This window comes from Oenanthe melanoleuca, chromosome 7 (genome assembly GCF_029582105.1).
Source record: "Oenanthe melanoleuca isolate GR-GAL-2019-014 chromosome 7, OMel1.0, whole genome shotgun sequence".
Taxonomy (NCBI): Eukaryota; Metazoa; Chordata; class Aves; order Passeriformes; family Muscicapidae; genus Oenanthe; species Oenanthe melanoleuca.
The window spans coordinates 28,029,623-28,040,324 of NC_079341.1; the positions used below are offsets into that span (position 1 = coordinate 28,029,623).

General features: G+C 43.1%; 1 protein-coding gene across 3 annotated transcripts in view; it reads right to left on the reverse strand.

The window, feature by feature from the left end:
• ZNF148 (zinc finger protein 148) overlaps positions 1–9,854 on the reverse strand; it is a 41,260-nt gene extending 31,406 nt beyond the window's left edge. For 2 of the 3 annotated variants that reach the window (XM_056496522.1, XM_056496518.1), the window contains exon 1: positions 9,634–9,854. The gene's annotated coding sequence lies outside the window, so the exon portion shown is untranslated. The remainder of the gene's footprint in view (positions 1–9,633) is intronic. The other variant, XM_056496521.1, reaches the window with a different exon arrangement.
• Positions 9,855–10,702: the final 848 nt, after the last annotated feature.

Consider the following 10,702-nt stretch of genomic DNA (forward strand, 5'->3'; position numbering starts at 1 on the left):
TTACATTTTGTGTAACATCTCAAAACAAATTCTATAATATATGCTTGGCTCTCTCTAGATTAACTTTCCACCAGACAAGGAATATTTTCTCACCTCATTCTTCTGCAGAGGAAGCATTGTCATACCTCAAGGTAACTTCATTTTTAATGGATATTTATTTTATTTTAGCTGTGTTTCAAACACACCCTTCATCTATCTACACATGGAACAGAAACAAATAATCCAGTTAATCCAAAACATGACAGAATGAATGCCTCTTCAGCAAAAGATTCACTCCAGACAGACCAAGCAAATCCTATGCTTTCTGTACTGTTTTTCAAATACCACAGTGTTACCTTCAGTGACCCACATGAAAAGATGGGGCCAAAAATCTGGGCCAGCAGATCTGAAAGAGCCTAAAGCTCAAAGATATAGATCTCTATTCACTGCTCCACTCTTCAAACCCTATAGGTCTACCCCTATCTATTTAAAAAAAGGCCTTTTAGCAACCTACCTGTTCCATAAGACTAATACACCTGGCAACTAAAAATTAAATATTTACTTCACATTTGCTAACATAAACACAAGGCAACACACATGTAATACAGTCAATGGAAAAAAATAAGCCCATACAATAATCTCAGCGGGTAAGAAAAAGACTCACAGGTGGCAGTTACTTGTCAAAATACTCATGATATTTACAAAAATCATTTGGACCCTTCAGAGATGGCAGCTTTATAGGAATATAAAACCAGTGCAATGACAGTGATTTAGGTATCACTAGAAGCAGCATCTCAACATGTACACCCTGGTGGCAGCCCTTTCTTCCCTTTAAAGCATGATAAAATTCAAGGAGCAGAGGATGTTGTGACACCACACTAGGGAGAACACTGACCAACAGTGAACCAGAAAATCTATCACTGTTCTTCAAATATTCAAGCAGTTACAAACTGGGCACCAAGAAGCAGTTTTCATCAGTGGAATCAGGGATTGCAGTGGCCTAAACAGCACTATGTTACACCATCAGAACAGTATCAAGCACCTTCATCAAGAATAAACAGAAGAGTCAGCACATAAACTGACATGTGTTAGTATTTAAAGATAGTATGAAATCAGCCAGAGGGGGAAGGAGTAGAAATAAACTCTAAAATCATAAAAGTGAGCAACCAGGTCGCTTTCTCAAAACCCCTCTTGGAACACAAGCATGTTACAGCCCATGTACATTTGCCAAGACAACAAAGAAGGTTTTCTTAAGAGTGTACTTGTCTCCAGTCAGGATTTTTTTTTCTGCACTGTTGCAACAAATCCACCACCTCCCTACTGCTAACCAACACTTGTGGTCAGATTAAATCAACTAAGAACTATTCCTACCCCACTTACATAAAATTCCAGAATTGTAAATCAGCCTTTTTAAATTCATTTTTAATCTGAATGACCCTCACTTCAAAAGGGAAAAAAAAAAAAAAAAAGGGCAAATCAAGTACTAAATCCAGTGTGCTTCTGCAGTGAATCCTCTTCAAAAGATTATCCACAACCTCAGCAAGAACTTCCAGGTAACTCTTGATACTTCACAAATGGCATGAACAAGGAATCCCGCTGACTTCTACCACATACCCCAAGGTAATTTTTCCTCATTACAGTTTTAAATGTCTCAAACAATTTTCAGGCACTTGAGCCCATTTTCAGATTGAGGCAAGCCAAAACATGAGATGTCTAGAAACTATTTTATAAGAGCAATAATAATACAGATATCCTGGCTCATTAACTAGCCCTGAAAATAATCCAAAAAAACAAAACTCAGACTTCTCAAGATTGTGCCCTCTTGAATAAAAAGGTTGTGGAAATTGGATTCTACCTCAATGACTTTGGTGCCCTGCAGCTAATTCTCACTAATTAAGTCCTAGAATACACTAAAACAGGAATTCAGAATGATCAAAAGATATGATACGTGTTTATAACAACTCCTGTAATTATTAGGAACAAAAATCTTCAAGGTTCTTGATGCCATTAACTCACAGACCAATAATTAAGGGCTACCATTCCAAACAGGTCTGAAACTTTTGAGAATCCACAGTCAAATAACTTCATGATGAAGCTACATCTTAGTAAAATACATTCAATATAATCCATATTACTAAGAAGAAGGAAAACAAACTGTAAAGTCGAAAATATTCTGACAAGATTTAGATGAAAGAAAAATTCAGCATACTCTGCCTTTATGAGCTGCTTTTCAGATACTGGTTCCTCATCCAACCATGCTGAGTCTCAGCTCCTGAAGCCCTGAACACACTGATGCAGCTGCACTCACCCAGGTTCCATCAACACAAAGATGTGTGCCAGAGGTAACAGGGCAACAAATTGTAACAGAATCCTAGAATGGTTTGGCTTGGTGGGGACCTTAAAGATCACCAAGCTCCAATCCCCCTGCCACGGGCAGGGACAGCTTCCACTAGACCAGGTTGCTCAGGGCCCCATTCCAGCCTGGCATCCACAGCTTCCCTGGGCAACCCCCTCCAGTGTCTCACCACCCTCACAGTCAAGAATTTCTTCCTAATAGCTAATCTAAATCCACCCTGCTTCAGCTCATTACCTCCTGTCCAACACTACCTGTCCAGGTATTCAAGACGGAAGCACCAGAGCCAAGACTTCTCTGCTGAACTTGTGTCCCACCAAATGTGGGAAATGAAGAGCTGCCCAATGTTACAGCAAATTTTCGGCACATAAGATGCAACTACAACACATCCCATTTTTTCTGCATGTGCATCAGCACCACACTGCAGAAAGCCCCCTGCTTGTCCTGTGACCTACAAGGAATGTTATCCAGGGATAACACAAAGGCACACTAGACAGTAAAATGCAAGATCATGCAAAGAATTGACAGCTTAGGTATTCTGTCAGTTTGTCCTTTTACATCACTGTTCCTTGGAAAGTGACAGTAAACTCACACTTCAAGCTGCACTACATTTGATCCAATAGTGTCTGTAACACTGAGTACAGATTCTAACAGGCACGAGCTGAACACACTTGGTTTGCATGATCTACTTTTAACTGTCAGATTCAGACAACAAGCCCACTGGTTTTGTCTACAAATTGCCACCTACTCCACATTTTCCAGCAAAATACTGTGACAACTGGATGATCATCCTCTGTGTGCTCCTCTTCTATAAACTCTATTTTCATCCCCCTCTCAGTAACTTAATTTCATCATTGGTGATCATAAAAACCACATTTCAAATACATAAAAATTCTTTTCTACGAGTCATTTAAAAATAACTTCATAATCTCTACCAGGAAAAAACAAAACTAAAGCTAAGTAGCTTTTCCTTACTTCCTTATACTCCATAACAATACAAGCTTTCCTGGTCCTCAGAACACAATCACATAACTTTGACATCTTTTTGCTGACTCAGACAAAAATTCATCACAAAATGTAACTGTCAGGTTCACCAGTGACAGAGGAAGCTCCTGAGAACCACAGCCTAATAAAGCTTTCCTCCTTGAAGGATGACAGTGTTTCCCATATGAAAGATTCATTTTTATTTGATACTGCTAAAGCAATATTCACTCAGAGCACCTTCACATTAGACTTTATTTTCAAGAAAAGTAGTTACAAGGTCAAAACATAAGTTGAAAACCAATATTTCATGGGCATGTCTGGAAAATCTGCAAGTGATTTTGGTAAAATAATTGTATCACATGTTGGTACCCTAAGGATTGACCACCTTCCTCTGCAGTTGATCTACAGTGGTCAGCACAAAAATTTTCTTAAAAGTATGTAGTGCAAGATTAATTAGTGAAAAGGGAGTTGGTTGAGTTTACCAACCTATCCTGAAGAAGTTTTTTGTTAAAATAAACTTTACAGACACAGAAGACAACATGTCTTAAATTTATGTATATAGTTACTGTTACATCAAGAACTGCTCAGTGCTATAAATGACCCAACTGAAAAGCCTGACAATTGTCATCCATCTCACATGTATTTTGTTTGATAGAGACTGACATGTAACAGTGACTTATGTTAGAAAGCACTGTGTGTAAGTGGTCAAAACCAGAGAAGAACCATGCCTCAGGAGATGATAATTTGCTTCAGAGTACTCCTATTTGAGACACTTCAAAACCATCCACTGAATCTGGAAATTCTGACAGCTATAATGCCTACAGACTAAAAAAACCATCCACAGATCCTGTGAAATGTATTTATTTCTTGGCTGACATACTCACTTTGCTTCCTCTTCCCTACTTTTACAAAACTGAAGTATGTCTGCAGTGCAATACTAAAGATCACTTGTTGAAAGCAAGAGTTTTCAGTACCCATGGAAGCCTGCAGAAACCCCAGTGCATTTAGAAACTGCTTTCTTGCTTTGCCCCTTCCCAGTGACATTCCACTAAAATATGCTGCTTATTGTTTGGCAAAATAAACCTCACTTTATAATGAACACTTCTCATTCTCCAGGACTAGAGCTTCAGGCCAGACTGCACCATAAATACATGCTACAAGTGTCTTGCATATACATCTGCATGCACACATATTTTTTAGGGGCATTATCACCATTTCCTTGATTCAAATACAATCCTAACAACAGAAAAAGAAAAATATGACAAATTTTCAGGGCAATCACATAGCAGTTAATATTCAGAGAATGCAAAAAGTTGGGTTTTCCCTTTTCTTGAATACTGCTAGTGATGATATGACTATGACACATCTGCACAGCATCAGTACTTCTCACTTCACCTCTTGCACTAAGGTAACACAACCTGGTCATGATGTTACTGGCATTGTAAACCTCTCTAATGAAGTCTTTTATATCCATGGTGGAGTGCATAAGTAGCAAAAGTTAACAGAGACTTTATGGGAAATTATTACAAAAACATTTAAGACAGTTGTAGAAGCTTTTATGAATGGGCATCTTCTAAGCTTGCAGATGTAGCTGCCATTTGAAACAATTTTAGAGCAGAAGGATTTATCAGTCCTATGGCTGAGCTCACACAGATATCACAACAGCTTTACATGGAGTAATATCACATGTTATATCAAGAAACTGTTTTATGGACATTTTACAGGTACCTTGATTTTTGATTTTGGCCTTTATGTTGGATTTTTTGGGTTTTTTCCAGTGCAAGAGATGTAGACAGTTTATATTTGATAGGCTGTTCATAAATTATACCCTACTGCTGTTTGCAGGTTGGAACTTCTTCCCACACAGATTTCATTTTATCATCAGACTGTTTAATTCTGCGCTTATAAAAATGTCATCCTAGTCATAAGGGAAGAATTAGACAGCACTGCCTTAAGATCCTCTGCACATTCCGTGACAAGATGCAGATACTGTGATACTAATATGCCAGTAGAGTGTATCAGTCCCAGGATCATGCCAATACACATGCTGTTACTGAGCTATAGCTTGCTGTTTCAAAAGTGCAATGAAACAATAAAATAATATAAGTTAGTAATACATTAACTACATTACAGTATTCACACTGCTACCTCTTGATATCAAAGCCTGGAATACATTAACACACTGATAATATCCTAAGAGTACATTAAAAATTATTTTGGAACAAAAGCAGTACCAGCTTCTGTATTATCTCCAAAAATAACATTCTGGCAGTGTGAAAGAAGTTATCAGGAGATTCTAACCCTTCTGCATGTTGTGGATTCCACAGTCTTTCCAAAAGACAGTGAATCTCCCCTTGGAACACACTTACAATCAAGTTTTGTGAGAACATATAGATTTTTTCCAAGTATTTTATCCAACATGCTGAATGATATACAAAAAATATCTCTATATGGAGTCAGGGGAAGATTAACTTAATCACATATAATATTTGAATATTCGCATATGTTATTGTATTTTAATTTGTACAATAATTTGTAAGTTAAATAGTTTAAATTTTATCACTCATATAGTTTATAGAATTACTGCTGATGTATAAAACATTCTGTTCTATGTAGGTTAAAAAAATGTATATTTAAAATGTATATAGAGTACCAGCTAATGAGCTAAACAGATGGGGTTGTGTATTGAACTTCACTGGAAAGTACTGAAATAAAGAAACTAACAGCATTTGTGTAAATGAAAATAAATCTCATGAAAATCTGAATGGATTTTCCTTTGTTAGACAGAAATTTGTGCTTGACATATAACTACATATCATAGCCAATGGCTGTGGTTTGCTGACATGTCCTGTCAATAGCTATGTCTCAGCTGTTAAAAAACAGTAAGTTTGTACATTTAACTCAGTACTAGTACAAGGGTTTCTTGCACAGATACCAATTTACAGAACTGAAAAGATGAAAGAAAAAAAAATCATGAATCTCAGTACTCCAATAAACATAATTTTCCCGAAAGTATTTATTTCCAAAAATCCTAAACAAATTAAAGTGGAACTTAATCACAGTACTGACCCTTTACATAAGCCCTGCAACCTGATAGAAGCAGACACCCATGTCTGGTTACATCCATGGAGCCTTTGTGGGACCACTTTTGTCTTTAAACACTCAGTTATGCAGATCAGACTGCAAGCTGAAGGCTTGAATCTGTTTTATCATAAATGATGCTGGTTTGAAAGGCAGCTACCATTAAAATGCCAGGAAAAAGCAGAGGAAGTACTTATTTTAAATAAAACCTATTAAAAATTGCTCTGTTAGATCCATTTAAGAGCCTTCAAAATAAAAAAATATTTTCACTGGTGTTTACTTTTCAATGCTTGTGCCATTCATTCAATATACAAGACAAGCTAAGTTTGGATAAGAAAGCTGGATGCTTCATTCCATATTCAGGGTAATAGCAATATCTTCATTTATAAAAGACATTACCCCAGTATTACTATTTCTTATTTAACTTCAGTTATTTCACAGAGAAAAATGTATTTTATATTAGAGCCAAAATTAAATCAAACTTAATCCCAAATTATGCTAAACACTTAAAGGGGTTTTGATAGATTAAGGCCCACTCCATCAAACTGCTCCATCCAGACAGGTCTCCATTTGTAAGAGCTCACACAGCAATCCTCGCCAGAGGAAGACACCACAGAGATTCCAGTCAAAAATCAATCACAAATGTCTTGCAGCAGACACAAAAACCAAACCCAAACCCACCATGTTTCTCCCTAGATTACTAGAATATAACAAACAACTCCTTCCCACTAGTACATTTTTAAATGTTTAACCTAAATCCATATACTGACAACCGATACCCTGAGCTCCATTATTCACAAATCTGTGTTACTGAACCTGTGGTGCAAAGAGCATATCTAGAAGTGAGCTAAACTCTTTAAGATGAACCATCACCGTATTTCACTAGAGTAATATATTATTAGCATTCTCATAGTTCCACTCAAACATTACTGGTACACAGAAATTCTCAGATGGAAGTACAAACTTCCAACCTCAATGATTCTACACCAGTTGTTATTAGATCACCCCCATGCTCCACAGTGCTTTATATCCTCATACAAATAAACTTGCAGACACTCAACTCAGAGGGAAAATCACCTTATGAAAAACTACATAACAATATTCCCAAGTATATGTTCCTTCAGATGAACAATTCACATTGAACTTTTCACATTCTTCTGACTGAATAATTCTTCTCTCTTTTTTTTTAATCACTGTGGTTCTTCAAACAGCTACTTACCCACTTAATAGTTTGATTTCATGATCCATTATATTAGGGATTTTTCCATAAACAGAATATGTTTGCAATACAGCAGACATGAAACACACATGGACAAGACAGACAATAACAGAAGCATAGATTACATACACATCTGTTCTCTCAGGCCTCAGCCTGAGGAGCAAAGACAGAAGGAAGGACATGTGCACACAGCAGCCTAAATGCAAGAGCTCATCCTCATCTTTTTCAGCCTTCTTCATTTGTATCAGAACACTGCCTAAGTACAGGTATATTTAGGGAAGAGGGGCATGCAGACATCCAGAAAAAACTACAAAGAAAACCCTTTTGCAAACTGAACACACACATCCATTCAGTGGCGTATTCAAGATGAAAGGCCATAAGAGTTTTCAGGAAACTTCAACTGAAAATGAATTCTGCTTTCCTCAATTAGTGCAACAAGAGCAGGCTTTGCTGGCCTGTCCTATGGATGTGTGTGTACCCTGCACCAAGAGCCTGCAGATCCCACGAGATCCACAGGAAAGCAGGCCTCACATGCTCCAGAGCTTCCGGGGCAGCCACGACTCCTGCAGATGACAGCTGTCACTGGACAATGCACAAACCCAAACACTGCAAGTGAACACTGAAAAACAACACTGCCTGAAGGTATGCAAACTTTTCACACAGCAGGACAGATTTTAAATCTCAATCTGACCACTGGTTTATCTGGACTGATTTTGAGAACAGGACAAGAATGCCTGCAAAAATTGATGCAGGGTAATACTGGTTTTCTACTTCTTCCCTTCACAAGGTATATTCACCAAACTCATGGAGAATGGCTACAAAATTTATACCACTTACAGCAAGGAAATTGGATTTGGGCACTCCAAAATGTTGAAGCATGATGGGTGGACCCAGGTATTTATTCCTAGCAAGCTTGTAAAGTACTACTGACATTTACAAGTAAGTACAGAAATAAATAAAGCAACTGGGACCCTATTCAAAAGAAAAACACAGTTCTCTTTCATTTGTCCTGTTCAGTGCAAAGATGCTGCTCATCAGGACTGAGACATCTCTTCCATCTACAACTTCTTGGACCAGAATGTCACGTGTGTGCAGACAGAGATAGGTCACGCTCCAAGCAGACTTTCAAAGCAAGACTAAAGTTGTGATCACTGCATTCCACACATCTACTCTTTTTTTAATCATTCTGCAAAATCTCTCACAGCTGCCCTAAACAGTTTACAAAAATAAAGCGATCAGAGAGATGATTTATGTCTGCAACATAAATGTCTTCCCTTTCCATGAGCCAGCTTAATGCAGACGCTGCTGCACTCACCCCAGCTGAGGTTTGGCAGGAATCGGGGGAGGAATGATGCTGATGAGTGAAAGTGTTTGAAGCCCAACTAATTTCTCTTCAACTCCTACTGGTCCCCCCTGCTCTCCCAAGCCACTTCCAGCCTGGCACTTGTTAGCAGCTCCCGACGCTGGGGAAAAGGGGTGCCTTGCAAAAGCTTCCTCCGAGCAGCTGAGAGGAGACTCTGAGAAGGTTATGCAGAAATAAAACCAAACGAAATGACTGTTCGCAGGTCGGCACGCTTCACCTATCTTACACCGGGAACAATGGAGAGGCAAGCAGCGGGAGGATACGGCCCGGGAGGACGGGGCCGGCGGGACGCGCTGTCCGTCCGTCCGTCCGTCCGTCCGTCAGCTCTTTGTGCGTCTGTCAGGCAGCCCCGCCGGCCCCATCCCCGCCGCCCCGGCGCGGCCTGCGCGGCCCCGCGGCTCCCGGCGGGGCAGCGGGAGCAGCGGGAGCAGCGGGAGCAGCGGGAGCAGCGGGCGGAGGGCGCCCGCCGCCTCCTCATCCCCCGCTCCCCGCCGGCCTCTCCGCGCCGGGGCCAAGCGCGGCCCATGCGGGACGCGCCGCGCCGCGGCCCCCCCTTCCCTTCCTTCCCCTCCTTCCCCTCCCTGTCCTTCTCCTCCCTCCCTCCGCGCACCGAACGGCCCCGACCGGCCCCGGCTCGCTCCCGCCGGCACTTACCGGCCGCAGAGCTGCGAGGAGAAGGCGGCCGGGCCGGGCCGGGCCGGGGCGCGGCGGCGGCGGCGGCGGCTCAGAGCGGCCGTGCCGCGGCCCCGGGCATGGCGGGGGCGGCGGGGCGCGGGCAGGGGGGGCCGGCGGGGCGGCGGCGGCGGCGGGGGGAGCCCGGGGGGAGCGGCGGCGGCGGCGGCGGCTCCTTCCTGCTGCTCCGCCGAGCGTCCGCGGGCGGTGACAGCGACACCCGGCCAGAGCGCCGCGCGCGCGCTGCACCACGGGAAACGCGCCCGGAGGACCGGCGGGACGGGAGGAGGAGGAGGAGGATGGCGGTGACGGCGCTGGGGAAGCCGGACGGGAGCCGGGAGCCCCGCCGGGGCTGCGGCGCTGCCGGGGCGGGCGGTGCCGGGTTACGCGCGGGTCAGGAGGCCGCGGCGGCCGTGGGAGCGCTGCCCGCGCCGGCCCCGAGCGGAGGCGGAGGCGGGGCGGGAGGGACCCTCCGGGCACGGCCTGGCGGGGCTGCCCCTCACTGCCCCCGGGCCCTCGGTGCTGCCGGCCGCCTGATGGCCGGCAGGGCCGCCGGAGGAGAGGAGGCCGGAGCGGTGTCAGGGAGAAGGCTCAACCATCACGCAATTGTGGTTGGAAGGGACCTCTGGAGATCATCGCGTCCAACCCCCCTGCCCAGGCAGGGTCAGCTGGAGCAGGTGGCACAGGAACGCGTCCAGGTGGGTTTGAGTGTCTCCAAAGAAAGAGAGATTCCACCACCTCCCTGGGCAGCCTGTTCCAGGGCCCTGCCACCCTCAGCGTAAAGAAGTGAAGCCTGGTCTGGTTCCCACTCCTGATGCGTCTTTGGGGTGAGGCCCCGTTGCAGACTGCCAGAGCCTGTAACAGGTGGTGTCCCTCGGACTCTCGGGGCCTCCGCATCCGTCTGAAAGTCCCAACATGAGTTTCGTGCACTGTAATCTCCATGACCATGATGGTCACCATTACCTTGAACTGTAAACTATTTGGAGAATCGCTAGAGGCCAAATCCCAACTAAAGCCCCAAAACACAACGCCTTCCCTGGACTAGCTCTCC